Here is a 13,535-nt window from a genome sequence, read left to right as displayed (position 1 = left end):
TAGGAAGACTTCTTCGCGCAAGTCTCCTCCTGTGGGCCAAGCCCTTGGGCATCAGCAAGCCTGTGAGGTGTTCACCAGCCTGGCAAATTCCCTCATAGCAAAAGCCTAAAATGTCAATGCTTTTAAGTCTCTGGGGGGGCAGATTTCACTTAGTTTTTGGCCTTTGAGTATCCCTTAGTTTCTGGAAAGCTCGTCAATGCCTTTTAAAAAAATGTTTTTAGATTTTATTCAGCATGTTCAGTTATGTTCCACACTCAGCAAGATGAGAATACTCAGAGAATCTAATTATTCATGCTGCCAGAAGAGACACCCTTGAGCAGTGTGGTTTTATATTCCCAAAATCAAGTTGTCCAGTTGCTCCCCCTATTCAGTCAATAGTTTCATTAATTCATGGGGATGAACAAAGACTCCCTAGAATGAAACATTTGTTTTTCTCATAGAGTGTCAAGTTAGACAATAATCTTAAAAATTAGGCTTTCTGGCCAGGCATGGTGGCTCACACCTGTAATCCCAGCACTTTGGCAGGCCAAGGCAGCAGGATCGCTTGAGGCCAAGAGTTTCAGGCCAGCCTGGGCAACATGACGAGACCCCATCTCTACAAAAAATTTTAAAACTAGCTGGGTATGATGGCGCACGCCTGTAGTCCCAGCTACTTGGAAGGCTGGGGCAGGGGGACCACTTGAGCCAGAAGTTCAAGGCTGCACAGAGTGCACCTTGATTGCACCAATGCACTCCAGCTGGGGAAATAGAGACCTCGTCTCAAAAAAATTAGGCTTTCTGAGAGAAAAGAGAGTTTTTAAAAATCCAGAATTTCTCTTTTATAGATGAAGAGCAAAATTTGGGGTTATCAGCAGTTCGGGTTTACCTTTATCTTTACTAAAAGGTATAGGGGAGAGAATTCAGGATATAATAATCAAGGTTTCCAATGTCCTTAGGGGGAAATGGAGTGCTTTCTTAGCTAAAAGGCTGGTCAGATTGAAGAGGATAATCAGAAAAGATAGAACTAGAGTAAGATTCTATTGAGTGGATAGGGAGGAATTTAACACCTTCTCCATCCTGGGCTGGTGCCCAAGCTAGAGGTTGTGGGTGATGTTGAGACAATGAAACCTCTGACAGAGGCCGGGCATGGTGGCTCATGCCTGTAATCCCAACACTTTGGGAGGCCGAGGTGGGAGGATCATGACCTCAGGAGATTGAGACCATCCTGGCTAACACGGTGAAACCCCATCTCTACTAAAAACCACAAAAAATTAACCAGGCGTGGTGGCGGGCACTTGTAGTCCCAGCTACTTGGGAGGCTGAAGCAGGAGAATGGCGTGAGCCCAGGAGGCAGAGCTTGCAGTAAGCCAAGATCGTGCCACTGCACTCCAGCCTGGACAACAGAGCGAGACTCCGTCTCAAAAATAAATAAATAAATAAAAATAAAAAATAATTAAAAAAAAAAACCTCTGATAGAAAGTCCATATTTGTTAAGGGCAAATCCATGAATATTTATGGTTCTCTACTTCTCCAGAATGACCAACATGTTATGGATGCTACAAGCCCAGAAGGACCGGGCCTGCAACAGACCACCAACTCCAAGACACTCTCAGCCCCGATGGCACATGAAAGGGGTCCAGAATTCCTGTCCCTGTTAGAAGGATACAGGGGTGGTTGGATATATTATCTGATCATGTTGTCAGCAGGATCACCATGGTGAGTGATGGAGTGACCCCATCACTAAATCTTTCCATTTAATGGGTCAAGGTCATTAAATGGAAAGATTTAGAACAAATGGGAATATTAGGCACATCTTCAGGGGTCCATTGTATCAGCAGAGTCAAGGCAGGCCCAAGCCAGTTGGGCGTTGATGTTTCTGGAGCAACTGGAGAGTCATATGGGGAAAAAATGAACCTTGACCTTTACTTCACACCATTCACAAAACTTCACTTGAAATCAATCATAGACCTAAATGCTTAAGCTAGAACTATAGAAAGTCTAGAAGAAAACATAGGAGAAAATCTTTGTGACCTCAGAATAGGCAAAAGTTTCTTAAGATGCAAAAAAGCATGAACCCTAAAGGAAATAAGTGCCAAAGTGGACTTCACCAAAGTTTAAAACTTTTGCTCTTCAGACACTACCATTAAGAAAATGAATAGGTAAGCAACAGATTGACAGACAATAGCTGCAATGCATATATCTGGTAAAGGACTTGTATCCATAATATGTAAAGAACTTTTACAATGCAATAATATGACAGTCCCCCAAAATGAGGGAAAGATTTGAACAGATGCTTCACAAAAGAGTTTCACAAAAGATTTATAAATGTCCAAGAAACACATGAAAATTGTTCAACATCATTTGTCACTATGGAAAATCAAATTAAAACCACAATGAGATTTCACCATACACTCATTTAATGTCTAAAATTTTAAAGACTGACAACACCAAGTGTTATGGAGGATATGTAGCTGCTAGAACTCTCATACATTGCTGATGAGAATGTAATAAGGTACAATCCTTTGGAAAACAGCTACTGGTTTCTTATGAAGTTAAATATACACTTCCTTGAGACAGTAGTTCAAGTCTTGAGTTGTTCTGTGTTTTCTTAGATTCTGTATTTGTCTATTTGACATCCGTTAATTTCAGGGCCAAACTAACAACCAAAGTTGTTTACATTTCCTCTGAGATCCAGAGCCTATACTCTGAATCACCTCCTTATCTAACTCACATACCAACCAATATTTCCCTGCCCTAAACCACCCAGGGCCATGTATTGGACAACCAGAGACCACCCTCATAGCCCAGAGCCCACAGATTTTTCAGTCCTATGCTGTCTACCCACACCTGCCCTGTCTTTCCCATGGAAACTCTAATAGAGTCTCTGGCCTAGGCTTTCCCCTCATCTTGCTTCTGCCTCCTGAAAAAACCTTGGTGCTTCCCCACATGGCCCCAGCATGGTATGGTGTGACCTCTCCTCTTGGGAAATGTAAGTAATAAAAATCTTCTTTCAAAGGCATTGGCCTCCATGTATCTCCACTCGGTCATCTACATAAATTAAGATGCCTTGAGTACACCTTGAGACATGAGTGTTTACACAAAAGAAATAAAAATACATCCACACAAAGATGTGTATACAAATCCTCATAGAATCTTTATTCATAATAGCCCCACATTGAAAATAACTCAAATATCCATCAATAAGTCAAAAGATAAACAAATTGAGGTACATCCATACAATAGAATACTACCCAGCAATAAAAAGGAACAAAATACCCAAAAATTGCTAAGACATGGGATTATCTCAAAAACATTGCACTAAGTGAAAGAGGCCAGACACAGAAGAGTCCATGGTGTATGACTGGAATTCTAAAAACGTCATAGCTAATATATGGTGACAAAAATCATACCAGTTGTTGCCTGGAGCCTCGGGAGGTGGTGGGGTTGATTGCAAGGGTATGAAGAAGCTTTGAGGAGTGGTGGGAATATTTTATATCTTGATTTTGTGATGGTAGTCACACAAGTGCATACATTTCTTAAGACCCATAGAACTGAGTCTTAGAATGGGTACTTTTATTATTATTATTATTTGAGACAACGTCTCACTGTCACCCAGGCTGGAGTGCGATGGCATGATCTCTGCTCACTGCAAGCTCCACCTCCTGGGTTCACACCATTCTCCTGCCTCAGCCTCCCGAGTAGCTGGGACTACAGGCGCCCACCAGCACACCCAGCTAATTTTTGTATTTTTTAGTAGAGACGGGGTTTCACCATGTTAGCCAGAATGGTCTTGATCGCCTGATGTCGTGATCCTCCTGCCTCGGCCTCCCAAAGTGCTGGGATTACAGGCATGAGCCACTGCACCTGGCCTAGAATGGGTACATTTTATTGTGTGCAAATTATACCTCAGTACAGTCAATTTTTTAAAAAAGAAGCAACTTCTTTCTTCAGTTCTCATTCTTATCTGAATTGTTATGTGTAATTTTTTAGCTGACCGAACTAGTAATTTTCTTTAGCTTATACACTGTCCCCACCCTAATTCTCATTTCAAATAGTTCTAAAATGTAGCCAAGTGCAAATAGATATAAAAATGTGGTCAAGTGCAAAATAAGAGACATAAATATAGTGGAGAAAGAAATATAGGTCAGTTTTTGCAGAAAACCCATTACAGTATTTCTAAAAATTAACCAGAAAACTATTAGCAGTAATATGAGTTCAGAAAAGTTAGAAAATAGAAATAAGTTCCCCAAAATCTATTGTATTCCCACATACCTACATATATGTTCCTGAGTTCAATACGCAACAACACAAACCAAGAACCAAAAATAAAAAAACCAAAACAAAACAAGGAATACTATTGTATTCATAATAATTACAAATATCAAATAATTGAGAATAATCATAATTCCAGACATGACAGATCGAGTCAAGAATAAAACCATAAGACTGTTTTCTTTTTGTTTTTATTTATTTTTTTTTTAGAGACAGAATCTTGTTGTGTTGCCCAGCCTGGATGGAGCACAGTGGTACCATCGCAGCTCACTGCAACCTTGAACTCCTGAGGCTCAAGCTATCCTCTGGCCTCAGCCTCCCTCAGCTAAGACCACAGGCACACACACCACTATGCCTGGTATAGATAGATAGATAGACAGACAGACAGACAGAGACAGACAGACAGATAGATAGATTTGGTAAAGTTAGGCATATATACACATACACACACACACACACACACACACACACACACACACACACACATATTTGGTAGAGTTAGGGGTCTTGCTATATTGCCCAGGCTGGTCTCAAACTCCTGGCCTCAAGCAATCCTCCCGCCTGGACCTTCCAAAGTATTGGGATTGCAGGTGTGAGCCACTGCACCCAATCAAGACTAGTATAAGAGTATAAAGGAAAGCAGGGGGATTGGCCAGGGATTTGGGGAAAGAATTACAATAAAAGTGACCTTTATTCCTAAAGTAGAAGCTCTCAAATTGTAACAAACAAAAAGCTTCTTTAATATGGCTGGGCTTGGTGGCTCACACCTGTAATCCCAGCACTTTGGGAGGCCGAGGTGGGCAGATCACTTAAGGTAAGGAGTTCAAGACCAGCCTGCCCAACATGGTGAAACCCATCTCTACTAAAAAAAATATATATATATATATATGTGTGTGTGTGTGTGTGTGTGTGTATGTATGTGTGTGTGTGTGTGTGTGTATATATATATATATATATAAACTTAGCCGAGTGTGGTGGCATATGCCTGTAATCCCAGCTACTCAGGAGGCTAAAGCAGAAAAATCGCTTGAACAAGAGAGGCAGAAGTTGTAGTGAGCAGAGATCACACCACTGCACTCCAGCCTGGGTGACACAGCAAGACTCTGACTCAGAAAAAAAACAAAAACATAAAAACAAAAACGAATGTCTTTAATATACATATTGCTGGGCTCTGTCCCCAAAGATTCAAATTCCACTATGTTTGAAGTAGGGCTTATAGGAAATTTGGCCTTATAAGCACAGTTATTTGGTGTTTTAAATGATCCAAAAGACTCTACTGAACACCATAAATTGCTAGTGAAGAATAATGGAACAATACAAGGACCTTCTGAAGATCACATTGTCAGATTCTTCCTACCAGATTTGAAGTTATGTACGAGGTAACAATTATTGAACTATACACCATTGGATTTTTGTTTTGCAAAATCATTCATATTCATGATACCAGAAAATGAATCCAAACTGTAAGAATTTAATACATATACATCAGACCAAAATTAATAGCTTAAAGAAGGAATCATGTTTTAATAAATAGTGGAACAGCAACAACATTCAATTGCATGAAGGTTGCCTTTGATCCGTACATCACACTATACACTTCCCTAAACTTCAGCTGGATTAAACAACAAATGCTGTTATGATTACAAAAAGCTAAAAAAGAACACAATGACATATTTAAACCAGCTGTGGAACAGAGTGTGATTCATTATTCTGGGAGAGAAAAAGGGTATCAGAATTAAAATAGATATGTTCAAACATACATTATACAAAACTCTGGAATAATACAACCTGATTAAACAAAAATCTAACTTTTCCCCAGTGGAGGTCTGTCACATCCCACAAGTAGTTAATTTGAGTTTCTTTAAAAATACAGATATTCTAAATAACATTTAATATGCAAGACAATGGACATACACAAATGTGTTCTATTTTTCAATTTTTGACATACTAGAGGCTACTACCACATTAACATTTGTTCTGTTGAATTGACTCACTTTTGATTAGAACTTGGAATAATTATTTTCCTGCCATCTCTGTGCAATCTTCTTTAAAAGTCCTTGATTCGAAAAAAGTGTGGCTCTGCACTTATCTTTTCTCTTTTTTCTGTTTATTACCAGAACAGATTCAGACGTGAAATGATCTTTCTTTAATCCAAGCCTATGCACAGAGCTCACGTAAAATTATGCAAAGAAGTACAAATATGTGCTGTTCTCAATTAAGTGTTGGGCAAGGCTATGAATCATCTGCTTGGTGCATGTTCTTTTTATGGCATCATGGCCAATTGCACAATAGCAAGTGAACACGTCACACAAAAATAATACACATTATAAATAGTATCAGGATTAACCACAAATTTTGGTCTCTACTACCTTATAAATAGCATCAAGATTAAAAGTGAGTTTTGGTTGCTACATCTTTGATTCTTTTAAATGTGTGATAAGGAATTCGAGCAGCTATCATATCTTATTAGTGAATCAAGTTTTTCAGATTTTTAACATCTAGCATTTTTTAAATTAATAAACTTTTTTAGCACACTCGGGTTCACACTGAGTGGAAAGTACAGGGAGTTCCCACATATCCTCTGTCCTCACATATGCACAACCTCCCCCACTATCAACAGAGTAGTACATTTCTTCTGCAACAGAGTAGTACATTTGTTTCCATTGGTTAACCTATATCAACACATCATCACCCCAAATCCCTCATTTGCATTAGGGTTTACTCTCGGTGTTATACATTCTATGGGTTTTGACAAGTGTATAATGACATATATCTACCATTACAGTATCATGCAGATTAGTTTCACTGCCCTAAAAATCCTCTATGTTCTGCCTTTCATCCTTCCCTTCCCCCAACCCCTGGCAACCACTAATCATTTTACCATCTTCACTGTTTTACTTTTTCCAGAATGTCATATAGTTGGAATCATAAAGTATGGAGGCTTTTCAGACTGGCTTCTTTCACATAGTAATATGCATTTAAAGTTCCTTCATGTCTTTTCATGACTTAATAGCTTTTTAGCACTGAATAATATCCCACAGTCTGCATGCACCAAAGTTGTTGTCTTTTTTTCCTCCATTCACCTGCTGAAGGACATCTTGGTGGCTTCTAAATTTTGGCAATTAGGACTAAAGCTGCTATAAACATCCGTGTGCAAGTTTTTATGTGGACATAAGTTTTCATGAACCAATATTTAAACAGAAATTTATCAGCGCTTCATTTTCAAGATACCATCTTAATTTAAATAAAGAGTTGTGTGGGATTGCAAGGTAAGTTATTTCAAAAACTGACCATTTGCAAGGTACTCATCTCTATGAATCAGGATTTTCTCTATAGCAGGCAACCAAAAAGAAAATGCATAAATAAATTGGAAACTGAAACTTGTGTGACTGCAACAGTCATCCATAATTCCAGAATTCAAGTTTTTATATTTATCAAAATCTTACTCATTGTCTTTGAATTCTGATTCATTGTCTTTGAACTGTCATTCACTGTCTTTGAACTAAATAATTGCTATAAATTTGAACTTATAAAATAAGTATAGCAATATAACACAACTTTTTTCTGGTTTATACAGCAGAACTCTAAGATTTTGTTGGGAAAAAATGATTCTATAGTTAAAAAAATAACAAATAATAGTTTTAAGTTCAAAAATTGCTAAAATAAACAGCCAAAGAGAGTAAAGAATGGCGGGGGGTTGGGGGGGGCGCGTATTTTATATTCACAGGCTCATGTCTTTAGAGGGCTTATTGGAAGCTGGCAGGATATTGTACCAGCATCATAAGCTGGGGTCTCAATGGTGAATTTCATAACATGTGGGTGTTGGATGCCTAGGGCTTTTCTTCCTCCTCTTAGATCTTACTGTAGGGATCAATGAGGATGTTAGATATGCCAATTCTGCTCCAAGGCACAGGGACCCTTCGTTCTCCAAGGCCTTACTCCCAGTTATTAAATTAACAGTGAACATGACACACTAGCAATTGGACAATGGAAAATGTCTCTGGTTGGTAGTTGCTTTCAAGCAACCGCTTCTAGAAGGGGTGATCAAATCTTCAATGGACAGTTAGTTGACTCTGCACATCCCCTTCCTGCCGAATGACTAAAACTAAATCTCAGTAAGTTCAGTGGGATCTCAGTTTAGTCAAGGCCTCTCACAAACCCCTCCCCAGCTTTGAGAGGTCTATATACAGCCAAAGCCAGCAACTGGGACTGGAGAAGAAGACAGGACATCTGGTCCTCAGTCATTATCATCAATCCCTGTTGACATCTGCATTCTCATCTGGTATCCATTTATACAGACGATTCAAATAACAGATGCAGCCTCCTCATCCCAATCTTGAGGTCGCTTCAGGCTCTCAGCTGTCTCCTACCTTACATTTCTTGAGGGGCACAGAAAACATTTGGCTGCTCTTCTGTGTGGAGCATGAAACAGGACACATTTGCAGCGATTTCTACTCTATACCCACATCGTATTAAGTGCAGAGGAATTTTATGAGGTCTGTCATTTCCTGAGCTCCACATGGTAAGGAGAATCAGATCCCCTCTTATCTCATAGTCTCAAGACTTTCTGGGGGTTCTATGTCCCACCCCACTGCATCAGAAGAAGGAGACCAGAGACCCCTTCTTCTCCTCCAGTGGCTCTCCTTCTCCCACATCAGAGGGAATCAAATTGCTGGGGACTGAGGGGGTAGGAGGGACTGTGTCTGACTAATCACAGTATTCTTCCGTGTCTGTTCTTCATACAAATATTTTAAGCTCTCAGCTATAAAATAGACCAGGTTCTGATATTTCAAAGGCTTTTACTCTTTAAAGCCATTGTCTGCTTGAAATTTTAAGTGTATGTTTTTTAAAACCAAGAGCTAGGAATTGTCCTCTTTGACTATTTTTCTACCCTAACGATCATCTCTGAAGATATGAATGCCTTGCCCTCATGTTTTAGTTCTAATGAAGGAATTACTGGGAACAGAAAATACATTAATATTTCATGAAATTGTCCTATTGTACATATATGGAATCAGATGCCTTAAAATCTTAGTTAACTAACTCAAAATGGACCTCTTCCTTATTAAGCTAGGTCAATTCATTATGATCAAATATGTTCAGGCTAAGCAAAGTCAGAAAAAGTATTTCCATTAAAGATTGGCTTTAGAAATTTACTATGCACAAGTTCTAAAAAACAATACTCCTATTTAATTAAAATTACTTAAAAATCTGCCATATTCTTAATTTAAGAAGTTTCTCTTTCTGAAACAGATTCAGGCTCTGCTGAGGGAAGCAATTAAGAAATGAGGATAGTTGGCCAGGAACGGTGGCTCACAGCTACAATCCCAGCACTTTGGGAAGCTGAGGCTGGAAGATCTCTTGAGCCCAGGAGTTCGAGACCAGCCTGGGTAACATAGTGAGACCTTGTCTCTACAAAAAATTAAAAAAATTAGCCGGGCATGGTGGCACACGCCTGCTGTCCCAGCTACTCAAGAGGCTGAGGCAAGAGGATCACTTAAACCTGGGAGGTTGAGGCTTCGGTGAACCATGATCATGCCATTGCACTCCAGCCTGGGTGACACAGCAAGACCCTATCTCATAAAAAAAGTGTGTGTGTGTGTGTGTGTGTGTGTGTGTGTGTGTGTATAAAAGAAATAAGCATAGTCTATAGTCTCAGACAAAAATCTCTGCCCTCATGAAGTAGGGAAACAAATAATAAACGAGCAACACTTTGGGAAAGTAAGTAGTATATTTTATAATATTGTATATTAGAACCTATTAATATATTAGAAGGTAATCATGGCTTTTAAAAATGTAAAGTGTGAAAGGGGAGAAGAAGTTCAGAGGTGGGGTTGAGTTGTGATTTTTAAGAAAGGCAATTAAGGAAGGCCACTTGAGTTAAGACCTAAAAAAGAAAAGGGAGAGTATAAAACTATCTGGGAGAAATTAATTCCAAGCAGGAAGAACTCCAAGCACAGGGGTCCTGAGGCAGGCGTTACATGGAGCAGTTAGGGAAAGGCCCTGAGCAAGATTGGCTGGAGGTGATGGCTGGACAAGACAGAAAAGTAGGAAATGAAGTCAGAGATATAAAAAGAGGAGGAAAGGTGCAAGACCTTGAGAACCATGGTTTTTTGGCTCAAAACAGAATCATTGGTAAGTAACATTTTTAAAATGTCTTACTCATCTCTAAGCATTAACCTTTTTTTAGAATGACAGATAATTACTCTTACAGTGCCTAAAATTGCATATTTGGGCTGGGCATGGTGGCTCATGCCTGTAGTCCCAACAGCTTGAGCGGCCCAGGTTGGAGGATTGCTTGAGTCCAGGAGTTTGACAGGACTGGCAAACATAGCAAGACCACATCTCTACAAAAAATAAAATAAAATAATTAGCTGAGCATGATGGCATGCACGTGTAGTTCCAGCTATTCAGGCAGCTGAGGTGGGAAGATCACTGAAGCCCAGGAGTTTGAGGCTGCAGTGCCCCGTGGTTGTGCCACTGCTCTCCCTCCTGGGCAACAGAAGGACACCCTGTCTCAGGAAAAACAAAATTACATTTGTGGTTCACTTTGGGCTCACATATGTAATTTTAAGTTTTCCGATAGCTACATCTTAAAAAGTAAAAAAGAATAAGAGTAGATACATGTTTTTATACCTTTGTCGAAACCCACAGAATGTACAACACCAAGGGTGAATCCTAATGTAAACTATGGACTTCGGTTGATGATGTGTCAATGTGGGCTCATCAGTTGTAATAAATGTACCATTCTGGTGCAGGATGCTGACAGTGGGAGGAGGTTATACATATGTGGGGGCAGGGACTGTCTACCCTCTGTACTTTCCACTCAGTTTTGCTGTCAACTTAAAACTGCTCTAAAAAATAAAGTCTACTTTTTTTTGTTTTTTTTTTTGTGATGGAGTCTCGCTCTGTCACCCAGGCTGCAGTGCAATGGCACGATCTCGGCTCACTGCAACCTCCGCCTCTCAGGTTCAAGTGATTCTCCTGCCTCAGCCTCCTGAGTAGCTGGGATTATAGGTGCGAGCCACTACACCTGGCTAATTTTTGTATTTTTAGTAGAGATGGGGTTTCACCACATTGGCCAGGCTAGTCTTGAACTCCTGACCTCATGATCCACCCGCCTTGGCCTTCCAAAGTGCTGGGATTACAGGCGTGAGCCACCGTACCCAGCCCCTCTCAAGAGTTTTAATGCTTTCCAGCAGCCACACATCAAATGATTGCCATCAGGATTAGACAACTTGAAGAACTTACCCCAACTGCTAGAGCCTACATGCGATTCTACATCTCAATGTAACTATTTACTTATATATATTTTTTCTTTTAATTGAGATGGGGGTCTGACAATGTTGCCTGGGCTGGTCTCAAACTCCTGGGCTCAAGTTATCCTCTCACCTCGGCCTCCCAAAGTGCTAGAATTACAGGCATGAGCAACTGTGCCCAGCCGCAACTGTTAATAATGATAGCATCATGACTCTTTGGCCCAGTGACTGTGTCAATAGTGGTACTATTACTCTCAGAGGGGACTTGTTAAAATAAATTAAAATGAAGACCAAGTCTGCAGAATTCCTGAGCAGATAGTCAATTTAGTCCTCATAAGTGACCTTAAACTTACTTGAGTTAATCTGAGCTATATCTTGTAAATGCATATATTAAAGAAAAACAGAACAAGCTCAATCAATCAGAAGTAGTCCACAAACTTGTATAACTAGAGGCTTTTTAATGGGATAGACCAAATAAGGCAACTTTATAACTGTAACCAATCAAATATTTTCTTTTTATTACTTTCCCATTCACTCTGTAAAAATCTGCTTCTTCAACAGAGCTGAGCCCCAGAACCACTTCTGGTTTGCAACTTCTCAATTCATGAATCACCGTGTGCTGAAAAAAACTTTAAAATTTTATTGTGCCTCAGTTTACCCTATACGCGGAAGCAAGAGAGTCATCAGAGCAGATGTTTTAGAGATATTTTAACATATTCATGTTTTCCTTTTGTAAACTCAAAAGAGAGAATAAATGTAAGAGCCCAAAGACATAAAACCCAACTTTAATATATGGATTTTGTTTAGAACTTGAAAAATTGTAAAAAGAAATCATGAGACAATAAGAAAAATATAAATAATGACTGGATATTTAATACTATTAAGGAATTTTTAAAAGTGTTTTAAGTAATTTAGCCCTAGGTGTGTTCATGAGAATTTAAAACTGTGGTTATGCTTTTTCAAAAAAGGAGGAAAAAGGGTTTAATTCAGGAACACACAGAGAAAAAAAGAGAGAGACAATGAATTAGCTTTGCTAGCCAGTGGGTCGTCTTATACATTCTTCACAGTAGCTGCTGAGCTGATGGGTGGGGTGGGACCCACTTCCAATTTATCTCTTAGACAAAGTCTATACTTCTCAGCCGGATATTCAAGGCTCTCCACATCTAGATAAACAAGCGTTCTCCTATCCTCTTTTCCTAGCAGGAATAGGTGCTTAAAAGTAACATGAAGGCCAGGCGCAGTAGCTCACGCCTGCAATCCCAGTACTTTGGGAGGAGGAGGCGGGGGGTTGCTTGAGGCGAGGAGTTCGAGATCAGCTTGAGAAATATGGTGAAACCCCTTTTCTGCAAAAAAATATAAAAATTAGCCAGGCTTGGTGGCCTGCGCCTGTGGTGCCAGCTATTCAGGAGGCTGAGGTGGGAGGATCGCTTGAGCCTGGGAGGTGGAGGTTGCAGTGAGCTGAGATCGCGCCACTGCACCCCAGCCTGGGCGACAGAGCGACTCTTGTCTAAATAAATAAATACATAATTTTTAAAGTACATCAAAGACACATTGAGGCTATATGTGCCAAAGAGCTTTAGTGGTGAACCCTTGTCAGGGGGCCGAGTCTGCAGGAGGCAGAAGGATCCCGGGTGACACGCCTTCTTTGGGTGCGAGGCAGCGTCTCGGCAGAAAGAATATTGCGAGTATTACTGAGGGTATGTGAAGGAGAGAAGCCCCTTCGGTTCGGCCTTGGACTATCCTCGTTCTCAAGTGAACTTGCAGTGTGATCTTGAGTAAGGTCAGTCTCCTCTCTCAGCCTCAGTGGCCCCAAACCTCAGGAGCTGGCAGAGGCTTTCTAAGGACTCTCCCAGCTCTGACATCCTCTGACTTCACTCTGGGAGAACGTGGGCTGGTAGACTCCGGGTAAAAGCCGACACACAGCTGGGCCATAACAAAGAGCCCGGGTAAGGGGCACGTTCCCGCCCCCAGGAGGTTTTGGAAACATTGTGAGACGGGGGCGGGGCTTGAGCGCGTCGCAGCCAA

The 13,535-nt window shown here is 40.3% G+C and overlaps 1 protein-coding gene across 1 annotated transcript in view; it reads left to right on the top strand.

Annotated features, from left to right (window-relative positions):
• RECK (reversion-inducing-cysteine-rich protein with kazal motifs) overlaps positions 1–13,535 on the top strand; it is a 102,509-nt gene that overhangs the window by 2,333 nt on the left and 86,641 nt on the right. The gene's annotated exons all lie outside the window — the stretch shown is intronic.

The sequence above is a fragment of the Mandrillus leucophaeus genome, unplaced genomic scaffold (assembly GCF_000951045.1).
Source record: "Mandrillus leucophaeus isolate KB7577 unplaced genomic scaffold, Mleu.le_1.0 Scaffold632, whole genome shotgun sequence".
NCBI lineage: Eukaryota > Metazoa > Chordata > Mammalia > Primates > Cercopithecidae > Mandrillus > Mandrillus leucophaeus.
The sequence above is the reverse complement of the archived record's forward strand: the minus strand, read 5'-3'. Positions and strand labels throughout refer to the sequence as shown.